General features: G+C 37.2%; 1 long non-coding RNA gene across 2 annotated transcripts; it reads right to left on the minus strand.

Moving 5' to 3' along the window:
• Window positions 1–6766: 6766 nt before the first annotated feature.
• On the minus strand, window positions 6767–11653 carry LOC126981703 (uncharacterized). Of its 2 annotated transcripts, none has more exons than XR_007734060.1 (3): window positions 9825–11653; window positions 9541–9689; window positions 6767–9406 (listed from the first exon to the last, which is right to left on the minus strand). It is a non-coding gene; the product is annotated as an uncharacterized LOC126981703 (long non-coding RNA). The 2 variants fall into 2 exon arrangements; XR_007734059.1 differs by having other exon boundaries at window positions 6767–9287; window positions 9422–9689.
• Window positions 11654–11986: the final 333 nt, after the last annotated feature.

Consider the following 11986-nt stretch of genomic DNA (forward strand, 5'->3'; position numbering starts at 1 on the left):
ATATAATCATCCCAGTCTCGGAAAACTTACACTGACAAGCGATTATAGCCGCTGAAAAAGATGATCCCAGCCTCGGACGTGTTGCTTCTTTTGAGGCATTCCTAACCATAGAAGAAGACGATCCCAGCCTCGAATATATGTGAAGATCTCAGCTTCGGGTATCTTGCTCGGACAACTGATTATAGCCATAGAAAAGGACGATCACAGCCTCGGATGTGTTGCATCTGGCAGGCGTTCCTAACCATAGAAAAAGACGATCCCAGCCTCGGACAAACTGCAGTTGAAGTCAATCAGAATTTCGGAATAAGACGATCCCAGCCTCGGATTCTTCGCAGGTGAACTCAATCAAAACCCCGGCCTAAGACGATCTCAGCCTCGGGTAAGTCGTTTTCCTCGCCTTACAAAACATATAATGCCAAAACTTCATCCTGAGGCGACCGGGAAGCCTGCGAGCCAATCAAAAACTGCGGCGGGAAGAAAGTCGCGATCTGATTGGTCAATGGCGTGGACCTGAAGCTTTAAGATGAGCGGGGACCAATCGGATGACGAGGGGCAGAGAGCCGTGCTGTGATTGGCCAACGCTTCAAGAACAGGACTTGGAATGAGAAACTGACTAACTGACTGATTTCGAAATATTAAAAAAAAAAAAAACACCGCCAAATACCGAAAAAACATGACGTAGAAATTAAAGGTTACAAAACACAAGAATAAGACAAAATAATGAGTTAGTAATTAGCAACGAAATAAATAAAAAAAAAAGAGAAACTGATTAACCGATGGATTTTAAAATATTAAAGAATAAAAATAAAAACGAAACCAAAAAATACCGAAAAAATAAATAAAAACTACAATAAAAACACCATTACTACAAAAAGAAAAGTTAATAATAAACAGAAAAATATGAACTGGTTAACTGATTTCAAAATATTACCCAAAACTACAAAATAAAAACAACATCACAAAATACCGAGAAAAAAACAAGTAAAATTTAAAGCAAACAAAAAAATAAGACACAAATAACATTAATAACAAACAAAATAACAAAAACAAAATCAACTAACGTGTTAAAATCAAAACGTGTTGTGATTGGTCAGTTCAAGGTGAGCGAGAACCAATCAAAACACGACAAATTAGAAGAAGAAACTCGTGTCGTGTTCCCATTGGTCAGCATCATGCGCACGGAGCCTCCAAGATGAGCGAGAACCAATTAAAAGACGAGGTAGATAAAAGCCTTGTTCTGATTGGCCCGCGTCGTGTAGGGAAGCTTAGAAGGATGGATGAGAGGAGGGAGAGCCAATCAAAACCGAGGAATAAGACAAACGACTGGTGATTGGCTACTGGTCTTCACGTACATATAAATATCGTATTGACACCCTTTCAATCACCCTCCTCCTTCTCCTCCTCCTTGTTAATATTTGAGGAGGCAATCACAGGTAAGACACACCTGGTCCCGTTCCCCTCACCTGCCTTACCTGCCCTTCCCTCCTACCTGTCATTTCTACATCGCACTGCACTGTTTAGTTTTACTTTTATTTTTTGTTATTATTTATTTTTTTCGTGTGTGTGTGTGTGTGTGTGTGTGTGTGTGTGTGTGTGTGTGTGTGTGTGTGTGTGTTCGTTATGTGTGTGTGTGTGGGAGGGGAGGTGTCTCTCTGTGTGTGTGTGTGTGTGTGTGTGTGTGTGTGTGTGTGTGTGTGTGTGTGTGTGTGTGTGTGTGTGTGTGTGTGTGTGTGTGTGTGTGTGTGTGTGTGTGTGTGTGTGTGTGTGTGTGTGTGACCTTTTTTCCCCTCACGTTCGTAATACAAGACCAAAAAATGAAGAAAAAAGATTAATAATAATAATAATAATAATAATAATAATAATAATAATAATAATAATAATAATAATAATAATAATAATTCGAGAGTAGCTACTAATGAGAATATTAATCACGATGACTCCGGTTAAAACTAATAATGAATGAAAAATTGACGTTATTTATACTCTCTCTCTCTCTCTCTCTCTCTCTCTCTCTCTCTCTCTCTCTCTCTCTCTCTCTCTCTCTCTCTCTCTCTCGGAGGGGAAAATGAACTCTATTTAACGAGGCAATAAGGAAGAACTTGCCTCCTTACTCCTCCTCCTCCTCTTCCTCCTCCTCCTCCTCCACCACTTCTCTCTCACCACTCCCTTCTTCGCTCTTCCTCTACTCCTCTTATCTACTTTTCCCTTCTACTTCTCTCTCCTTCGCCTTCCATTCCCTTTTCTTCTTCCACTTCTTTCTTCTTCTCTTTCTTTCCATAATAATTCTTCCTTTCTTCTTTACTTCCATTTTCTTCCTTCCTTCTTTACTTTCCTCTTCTACCTGTCATTCTTTTCTATCAATTTTCTCTCCACCTCTCATCTCTCTCCTTTCACTGTCTCTCCACCCATTAATTCTTACCATCCACCTCTCCACCTGTCATTTCTGTTTCTCCAGTTTTATTCCACCAGTTCCTATTTCCTATTCCACCTGTCATCTCTCTCTCTCTCTCTCTCTCTCTCTCTCTCTCTCTCTCTCTCTCTCTCTCTCTCTCTCTCTCTCTCTCTCTCTCTCTACTTTCCCTCCATCTTCTCTTCACCAGTCTCTCTTTCTTCCTCCAACTATCCCTCTTCCTTTTCCCACTTGTCATTTCTGTCCCTCCCCTCTACTTTCCCTCCACCTGTCCCTCCGTGCCCCAGGTGTTCCCAGGGTCATTAGCGTCGCTCAGGTACAATTGCGGTCACGGGATTTAATTATCAACCTTAGTAATTACAGGTGAGACGGACGACAAAAGTTACCTGTCCTTTAAACCCCCTTTCCCAAGCCCCCTTTTTTTTTCTTACTCTTTAACCCTCTTTTTCTCTTCTTTTCTTTACCTTTCTTTTCAACTGGCAAAATACAACTCCTCTCCCTTTTTCCTTATATTTTCCACCCTTTCTTCTCCTTCTTTACCTGTCCTAAGAAACTCCTCCTCCCATTTTTTTCTTCTACCCTTTCTTTTTCTTCTTCTTCTCCTTCTTTACCTGTCACATGCATCCCCATTTCCCTCCCTCACTTTTTTTTTCTTCAATTTTTTCTTTCTCTTCCTTACTTTTCCTTGCTCTTCAACCCCTTTTTTTCCCACTTTTTTCTTCTTCAACTCTTTCTTTCTCTTCCTTACTTTTCCTTACTCTTCAACCCCTTTTTCTTTTCATTTTTCCTACCTTCCTTTCCTCCTCGCATAATACAACTCCGCCCTCCTTTTTTTTCTTTCCCTTCAACACTATTGTTATCATTCTTTCCTCTACCTTTCTTTTCTCCTCGCAAAATACAACCCCTCCCATCTTTATTTTCTTCCTCTTCAACCCTTTCTCCTTCTCCCTTTTCCTCCTATCCTTTCCTCCTTCCCAAAAATAACAAAAATAACGAAAGCAAAATTAAGAGAAAGTTAAAAATAATGAATTAAGAAAAAAATAATACGAGAAAAGAAAGACAAAAAATATAAATAAATACGGTAAATATGAGAAAAGAAGAAAAATAACGAGGAATTTAAAACCAGAGAAGAGTAGAAAGAAGAACAAGAAGAACAAGAACAAGAACAGAGAAGAAGGAAAATGATGTTAAAGGAAGAGGAGGAAGGCGGAAGAGAGGAAGAGGTAGGAGGGAGAGAGGGAGGGAGGAAGGTCAAGAGGTGTGTTATTTGACTCTTGGTGGTAAGGGAGGGAGGAAGGGAGAGAGAAGGAGGGAGGGAAACGAAAGGAGGTGAGGGGAGAGAAAGAGGAATAAGGGAAGGGAGAGAAAAAAGAAAGAGAAAATAGGTGAAAAAAAGGGAGAAAAAAGTAATAGTAATAAATAAGGAGAAGGAGAGAAAGAGAAGGAGAAAAAGAGAAAGAGAGAAGGTGAAAAAAGGGAGAAAAAGGAGTAAGAGTAATAATGAGAGTAATAATAATACACACACACACACACACACACACACACACACACACACACACACACACACACACACACACCTGACCCCTTGACTCCACACCTGTCCCTACCTCACCTGCCCCCGTCAACTCGGCTCACCTGTTCACCCCTCCCCCCTCCCCCCCCCTCACCGGAAGCCCCCACAGGTAATTGCAGCTTCCGTTATTGTTGGCAGTTTTCGTTCTCTCTTCCTGTTGGTTTCGTTCTCTCTCTCTCTCTCTCTCTCTCTCTCTCTCTCTCTCTCTCTCTCTCTCTCTCTCTCTCTCTCTCTCTCTCTCTCTCTCTCTCTATATCTTATTATTATTATCATTATTATTATTATTGTTATTATCATTATTATTTATCTTCGTTTTCTTTGATATATTTTCCTTCTTTTTTACTATCTTATTTTGCTATCTTATTTTATTGTCTTATTTTACTATCTTATTTTCTCTTCTCTTCCTCTTCGCCTCATTTTTCTCTCCCTTGTTCTCCATCCTATCTCTCCTCCTCTTCTTCCTTATCTTCCTTTCACTTCCCCATTCTCTCTCTCTCTCTCTCTCTCTCTCTCTCTCTCTCTCTCTCTCTCTCTCTCTCTCTGTACTTTCATTATATTTGTCTTGTTCGTATATTTATTGCATTTTATCTTCTGAATTTTATCGTTTGTACTTTTGGCATTCATAACGTATTTATTCAACGTATTTTTATTATATTCGTTTGATCACATTTTTATTACCTTTTTTTACTCGTATTTTCATCATATTTATTCAAGTTTCTATTATTATCTTGATTAACGCGTTTTCTTTTGACTTATTTTACGTTCATCGTCATCACAAGTTTTATTTTAATTTTTATTTGTCTTTTGATTTTTATACATTGTTTGCGTTCTATTAAATAACAATGAAACAAAGAAAAGAAAAAACACTGCTTTCCACTGTTTTTTTTAATTGATAAAGAAAACAAAAACGAAGAAAAGAAGAAAAACTGCTTCCTTTTTTTTCGAATTGATAAAGAAAATAACAGAAAAAAAGAAAACCAAGAAAACTGCTTTCCTCTTTTTTTCGACATGATAAAGAAAATAACAAAAAAAAAATCAAAGAAAAACTGCTTCCCTCTTTTTTGGGAAATGATAAAGAAAATAACAAAAAAAATAACAAAGAAAACAAAGAAAAACTGCTTCCCTCTTTTTTGGGGAAATGATAAAGAAAATAACAAAAAAAATAACCAAGAAAACAAAGAAAAACTGCTTCCCTCTGTTTCATTCGCATTGGAAGCCCTGTTAATATTACGGGTTATTTACGACCCTTGCGGCTTCCTCTCTTATTTAGGTCAGGTTTCATTTGTACATGTTTATGCGGCTGTCATGACTTACAAAATGATCGCCTGTTTTTTTTTTGTTTTTTTTTTCGTTGTTGTTGTTGTTGTTGTTGTTGTTGTTGTTGTTGTTGCTGGTGTTTTTTTCATTCTTCTTCTCTATTGTTACTTGCTGTTGTTGTTTTTAGTGTTTATTTTCTTTATTATTTGTTGTTGTTGTTTTTCTTTATCATTACTTGCAGTTGTTGTTTTTAGTTTTTATTTTCTTTATTATTTGTTGTTGTTGTTTTTCTTTATCATTACTTGCAGTTGGGTTTTCTTTTTTCTTTATTATTTCTTGATTTTTTTCTTTATTATTACTTGTTGTTTTTTTCATTTTTTTTCTTTATTATTTCTTGTTTTTTTGTGTGTTTTTTTCTTTATTATTATTTGCTGTTGTTGTTTTCTGTTATTTCTTTATTTTTTTCTTTATTATTACCTGTTGTTTTTTTCAGCGTTTTTTTTATTATTACCTGTTTGTGTTTTTGTTTTTTTTCTTTATTACTTTTTTTTCAGTAGTTCTTTTTTGTTGTTTTTCAGTGTTTTTTCTCTATTATTTCTTGTTTTTTGTTTCTTTTTTCTTTATTACCACTTGTTGTTTTTTTCAGTATTCTTTTCTCTATTATTACTTATTTTATTGTCAGTATTCTTTTCTTCATTATTACTTCTTGTTGTTTTCCTCTTCTTATACATCCACTTTCTGTTCCTTTTAAAATGCATTGTTTCATAACGCAATAATTCTTCTCTTCCGGCCTTTTTTTTTTGTATATCATTATTTTGCTTCTTAAAACACATTCATGATAGTGGATTGTTGTTTTTTTCGCTACTGGCTTTTACATGCATTGTTTTATGACGCGGTAATTCTTCTTTTCCCGGCTATTGTCTTTCCGTTAAATAAAAATAATCGTCTGGGTGTTAGTGGTATCGTGTTTTTTTTAATTATTATTATTATTACTCACTAAGTATTTCTCGTATAGACAGTTTTCACGATATTTTTTTTCATATTTATTGGATCCATTTTTGCTATGTTTAGAGGCAAGGAGGGAAGTCTAGCAAAAACAGAACGAAATATTACCATCTTTGAGTTTAGATATATGATCATTTTCTTAAGCTGTCCTGTTTTTTTTATTATTTTTATTATTGGTATTTACAGGCAAGGAACCGGATGAGGAAAAAAAAGAAAAAGTAAGAAAATAATATCAGAGACGACTTGTGTATAATAGGTTGGCAATTTAGTGTTTTTAGTCACATTATTGTTTTCGTTATCTACACCATTTTTCTTATGTATCTCTACGGGCAAAAACGTGGATCAAAATAAAATAAATAAATGAATAAATAAAAACAGTAGGAAATAAGGTATAAAAGGCGCCGTTTTAAAATGGGTCATGTTTTTAGAGATATCATTGCTTTCTTTATCGATAGTAAGTTTTTACGCTATCAAAAAAAAAAAAAAACAGTAGGAAATAAGGTTTAAAAGGCGCCGTTTTAAAATGGGTCATGTTTTTAGAGATATCATTGCTTTCTTTATCGATAGTAAGTTTTTAGGCTATCAAAAAAAAAAAACAGTAGGAAATAAGGTTTAAGAGGCGCCCTGTTTTCAAATGGGTCATGTTTTTAGAGATACCATTGCTTTCTTTATTAATGGTAAGTTCTTAGGCTATCAAAAAAAAAAAAACGTAGGAAATAAGGTTTAAAAGGCGCCCTGTTTTCAAATCGGTCATGTTTTTAGAGATACCATTGCTTTCTTTATCAATGGTAAGTTCTTAGGCTATCACTATTTACGGGCAAGAGGCGGATCAAGACAAAGCCGAAAAAGAAATAAAAATATCGTTCCAGAGGCGTATTTTTTTTTCTAAGTGGGTCAGATACATTTGTTTGCATTTACGGAGCCTCTGACTTTATCCCACGACCATAAAAAATAGGCCTAGCAGTTTTTTTTCTTCTCTTCTTTTTTGGGGGGGTTCCGCCTTCGCTCACACCCGCGCTGCAAGAGTGATCGTTTTAGAGTGACCCGACTTTCACCTCCGAATTTTCCCTCGCTCCTTTCCGAAATACCGTTTATCTTTTTTTTTTCTTTCTTTGCGGCAATGTTTCTGTTGGTGAGTTAATTATTCTTGCTTATCCTCGTTTTATTATTCTTTATTATTACTTTATGATACGTTAGTCATCACTTTATCCTTCCTCTTTTTCATTACTTAATTATCCACTTATCATCACTTTGTCATTCCTCTTTATTATTAATTTATTACAAGTTTATCATCACTTCATTATTCTCGTTTATCCTTACTTTATTATTTATCTTTAGAGTTACTTTATTATCCGTTGATCTTCACTTTACTGTCCACATTTCTCATGGCTTTTATTTTTTTATTACTTTATCATCCATTTATCCTCACTTTATTATTCCTCATTAACATTACTTTATTACTCGTTTATCATCACTTTATTATCCGTTTATCATCATTATTACTCCTCTTTATTATTACTTTATCCGATTATCCTCACTTTATCATCCACGCTTCTCATCACTGTTTATTATCTTTATTTTTTTCGTATTCTGATCATATTATCACGTGTACTATTTATCATGTCTTTTATCTTTACCAACGTTACTCTTTCTCTCTTTTATATTCAAGTTCTTTCTCTCATATATTCAGGTTGCTTCTTAGGTCAGTATTTCTCAACGTATCGGGCGCCATTACGATTGTTTTCCAAGGCCACAGAGATGAGTAAATGTTAACGCGGTGGTCGTCTTCTCTCCGTCTATGTGGAGGTGATCGGTGGCTGCTTACTCTCCTACCACCGCCCGCCGCCCCGCCCGCCGCCAGGTGTGTCTCCGCGGCTAAGTTATGCAGGTGACCTTTTCGGCGCTAATCACACCACGGGGCTATTTTGGTCATTACTATCATTGCCTTTAGTACTGGTATTGCTGCTGTTGTTGTTGTTGTTGTTGTTGTTATCACAGTTGCTATTATTGTTTTGGTTCTTCGCATGACTTCACACGTTCCTTTTACATCATTATTATTTTTTTTTACAACAAAGGAGACAGTTCAAGGGCACAAAAAAAGGAAACAATAATAAATAAAAAGCCCGCTACTCGCTGCTCCTATTGTTGTTGTTGTAGCTATCATTATCACAGCTACTATTATTTTTCTTATCATTATTATTATAAGTAGTACTAGTGTCAGAAGCAACATTTTTATCATCATTTTCATTATTCTATCATCGCGATTATTATCATTATTACCAGTGTCATTATTATGGGCGACTACTGATACAGCCATCCAAGACACACCGCATGATTTATTTTATTTTCCTCTTTACTATCTTACTTTCTTGTCTCATTGCGGTCTCTTTCCTTCATATTTTCTTTCATTTTTTTAATTTTCTTTTCCTCCTTACTGTCATTCATGCATTTATTTCGCTAACTTTCCTTCCTTCTGCTTTTTTTTTTCTCTTCGGGTAAGATGGGCAGCGTTACCCTTGACCTGTTCACCCTCCCTACCTACCCACCCGCCCATCACCATTACCTCCATTGTCTATCACTAGCATTTACCTTCACCCACCTCGCCATTACCACCTATCAATTATTCCCCTTTTATTATTAGACTTTAAAGATTTTTCGCTTATACTAATCTAGAAACAAACTACTACTCTAACCTATACCTGTAAAACACACAAACTATTCCTTTCATTTACCTTAAGGAACAGATCAATTTCCTTTACCTTTTCCTGTCTTTCTTTTCTTGTCTTTCACCTTTACCTGTAAAACACACACAAACTATTCCTTTCATTTACCTTAAGAAACAGATTAATTTCCTCACCTTTTCCTGTTCTTCTTTTTCTTGCCTTTCACCTTCATCACTTCCCTTTCCTTACATTTCATTAATCACTCTTACCTATAATTATGTTCTCTTCCATTTTTCCCTTAGTCACCTCCCTCGCTCTCCTTAACTTACCTTCCCTTAATGAGTTTTACCCTTATATTCTCTTCCTTTCCCTTCCTTACCTTCTCCACCCTCGTTTACCTTCTCTTACCTATATGTCCTCTTCGTTTTCTTTTCCTTCCTGTCACCTCCCTCGCTCTCCTTCCCTTCCCTTAATGAGTTTTACCCTTATATTCTCTTCCTTTCCCTTCCTTACTTTCTCCACCCTCGCTTCCCTTCTCTTACCTATATGTCCTCTTCGTTTTCTTTTCCTTCCCGTCACCTCCCTCGCTCTCCTTCCCTTCCCTTAATGAGTTTTACCCTTATATTCTCTACCTTTCCCTTCCTTACCTTCTCCACCCTCGTTTACCTTCTCTTACCTATATGTCCTCTTCGTTTTCTTTTCCTTCCCGTCACCTCCCTCGCTCTCCTTCCCTTCCCTTAATGAGTTTTACCCTTATATTCTCTACCTTTCCCTTCCTTACCTTCTCCACCCTCGTTTCCCTTCTCTTACCTATATGTCCTCTTCGTTTTCTTTTCCTTCCTGTCACCTCCCTCGCTCTCCTTCCCTTCCCTTAATGAGTTTTACCCTTATATTCTCCTCTTTTTCCCTCCCTTACCTTCTCCACCCTCGCTTCCCTTCTCTTACCTTATCATACCTATCCTCCTTCCCCTAATCAGTTCTACCTATATAATCCATCCCTACCTTTCCTTCCTTGCCTTCCGACACCCTTACCTTATCTAATTTTACCTTTAAACTCTCAACCTATTTTCCTCACTTACCTTCCGCCACCCTCGCTCTCCTTCCCTTACCTTTCCTAACCTACCTTTGCTTACCTAGCTACACCTTTAAATTATCTGCCTTTTTCCTCCCTTCTCTTCCGCCACCCTCACTGCCTGTACCTTACCTTCCCTAACTTACCTTATCTTGCCTACCTTTTACCTTTAATTAACATCCTTTAGTACCTTTCGCTACCTTTCCTAGCCTATTTTTTTACCTTTCCTCTTATTTCCCTTCTCCGCAACCATTACATCCTTACCCATTTAGCTCTTCCAACCATTCCTTCCCTAATATTACCTCTACCATTACTTATTATCCCTACCATTCCCTAACACTGATTTCTCACCATCTCTCTCGCCCCTTCCCATTATTCCTACTATTCCATCTATACTTCTACCTTCACTACCTACCATTGCTAAGGGAGATAAAGTACAATACCATTCACCCCTTCGTCTTTTCCTACCATTCACACCCCTTAGCTATACCATACACCCCTTTATTTACCTTCCCTACCATTACCCGTTTACCTATCTCCCTTTATCTTACCTACCCCTCCCCTTCGCTTCCCTACCTAACACAACCACCCCCCACTTAACCAATTTTTACCTATTTTCTTACCTTTTTACATCCCCTACCATTACCCCATTACCTATCCTCCCTTATATGACCCTCCCTTTCGCTTACCTACCTAACACTACCCCCTCCCTTAATCCCCCTTCCCCCCCACGCCGCTGGTTACCCTACATACACCATATTCCCCCCATTAGCATACGGGCAAGACCCCAACTGACTTCTCCCATTACCATAAACCCGGTCATTAGAGAGATGGAATTACCCACCCATTTATTCCCCCACACACTCGGCCCATTCATTAAGGCAAGGACCATTCACCCATTCCTCCCTTACCTTCACCGCCCTCGCCTCCCTTACCTTGCCCTTCCCTAATCAGTTTTACCTTTATGTATTTGCTTTCTTTTCCTCCCTCACATCCCTTCACCTACCTTGCCTACCTTGCTCTAATTAGTTCCTTCATTCCTCCTTATTCTTTTTTTTCCTTCCCATTTCTTTCCCCCTTCCCCATTCATTTTTTCCTCCCCCATTCCTTAATCCATCCCCATTCATTTCTTCCTCTCCATTCCTTTACCCATCCTCATTCATTTTTCCTCTCCATTCCTTTCCCCCTTCCCCATTCATTTATTCCTCCCCATATATTTATTCCTCACCCATTCCTGTATTTCTTCCCCATTCATTTATTCCTCCCCATTCACGTCTTCCTCTCCCATTAACGTCTTCCATCCCATTATTTTATCCCTCCCCACTCCTCTATTTCACCCCCTTATTCTTCCCCCCTATTCCTCTATTCCTCCCCATCCATTTACACCTCCCTTTTTTCCTCCCCATTCACCCCATTAGAAAAAACTTCATCCGGGCTTCAATTACGAAACAATTAATTCATATTCATAATTATTTCACGCCTGTAATGATAGTGATGATGATGATGATGATGATGATGACAGTGATGGTAATAATAATAATAATGGTGGCCTCGTAATAGTTAAAACTGTAATTACCTTTTTTTTCAATCAGGTGAGGCCATTAAGAGTGATATCGAGGTAATTAATGAGCCTCAGGTAATAATTGATAGCCGGGGATTTTTTTTTTTTTTTTTTTTTTGGTTAATAAGGACATGCGCGCGCCAAAAAAAAAAAAAAAAAAAAAAAACGAAGACGCGACTTGAATAATACAAAAAGGAGAAAGAGTAACACTGATAACGATAACAAGCAGTGGTAAAAGATAGATAATAAAGATGAGGTAAGCGATAATAGAGATAACAGATGATAAAAAGTGGAGACAGAGATAAAGAATGATAAGTGATAGAGCGGAAACAAAAATAATAAGGAAAGTGACAAAGAGCGATAATATACAAGAAAATAACATTGAAAGAAAACAGAAAGAACTTGACAATAGGGAAGAGAAGCAACATTTAAATTCGCTCGCTGT

Source organism: Eriocheir sinensis, chromosome 49, assembly GCF_024679095.1.
Source record: "Eriocheir sinensis breed Jianghai 21 chromosome 49, ASM2467909v1, whole genome shotgun sequence".
NCBI classification, from domain to species: Eukaryota; Metazoa; Arthropoda; class Malacostraca; order Decapoda; family Varunidae; genus Eriocheir; species Eriocheir sinensis.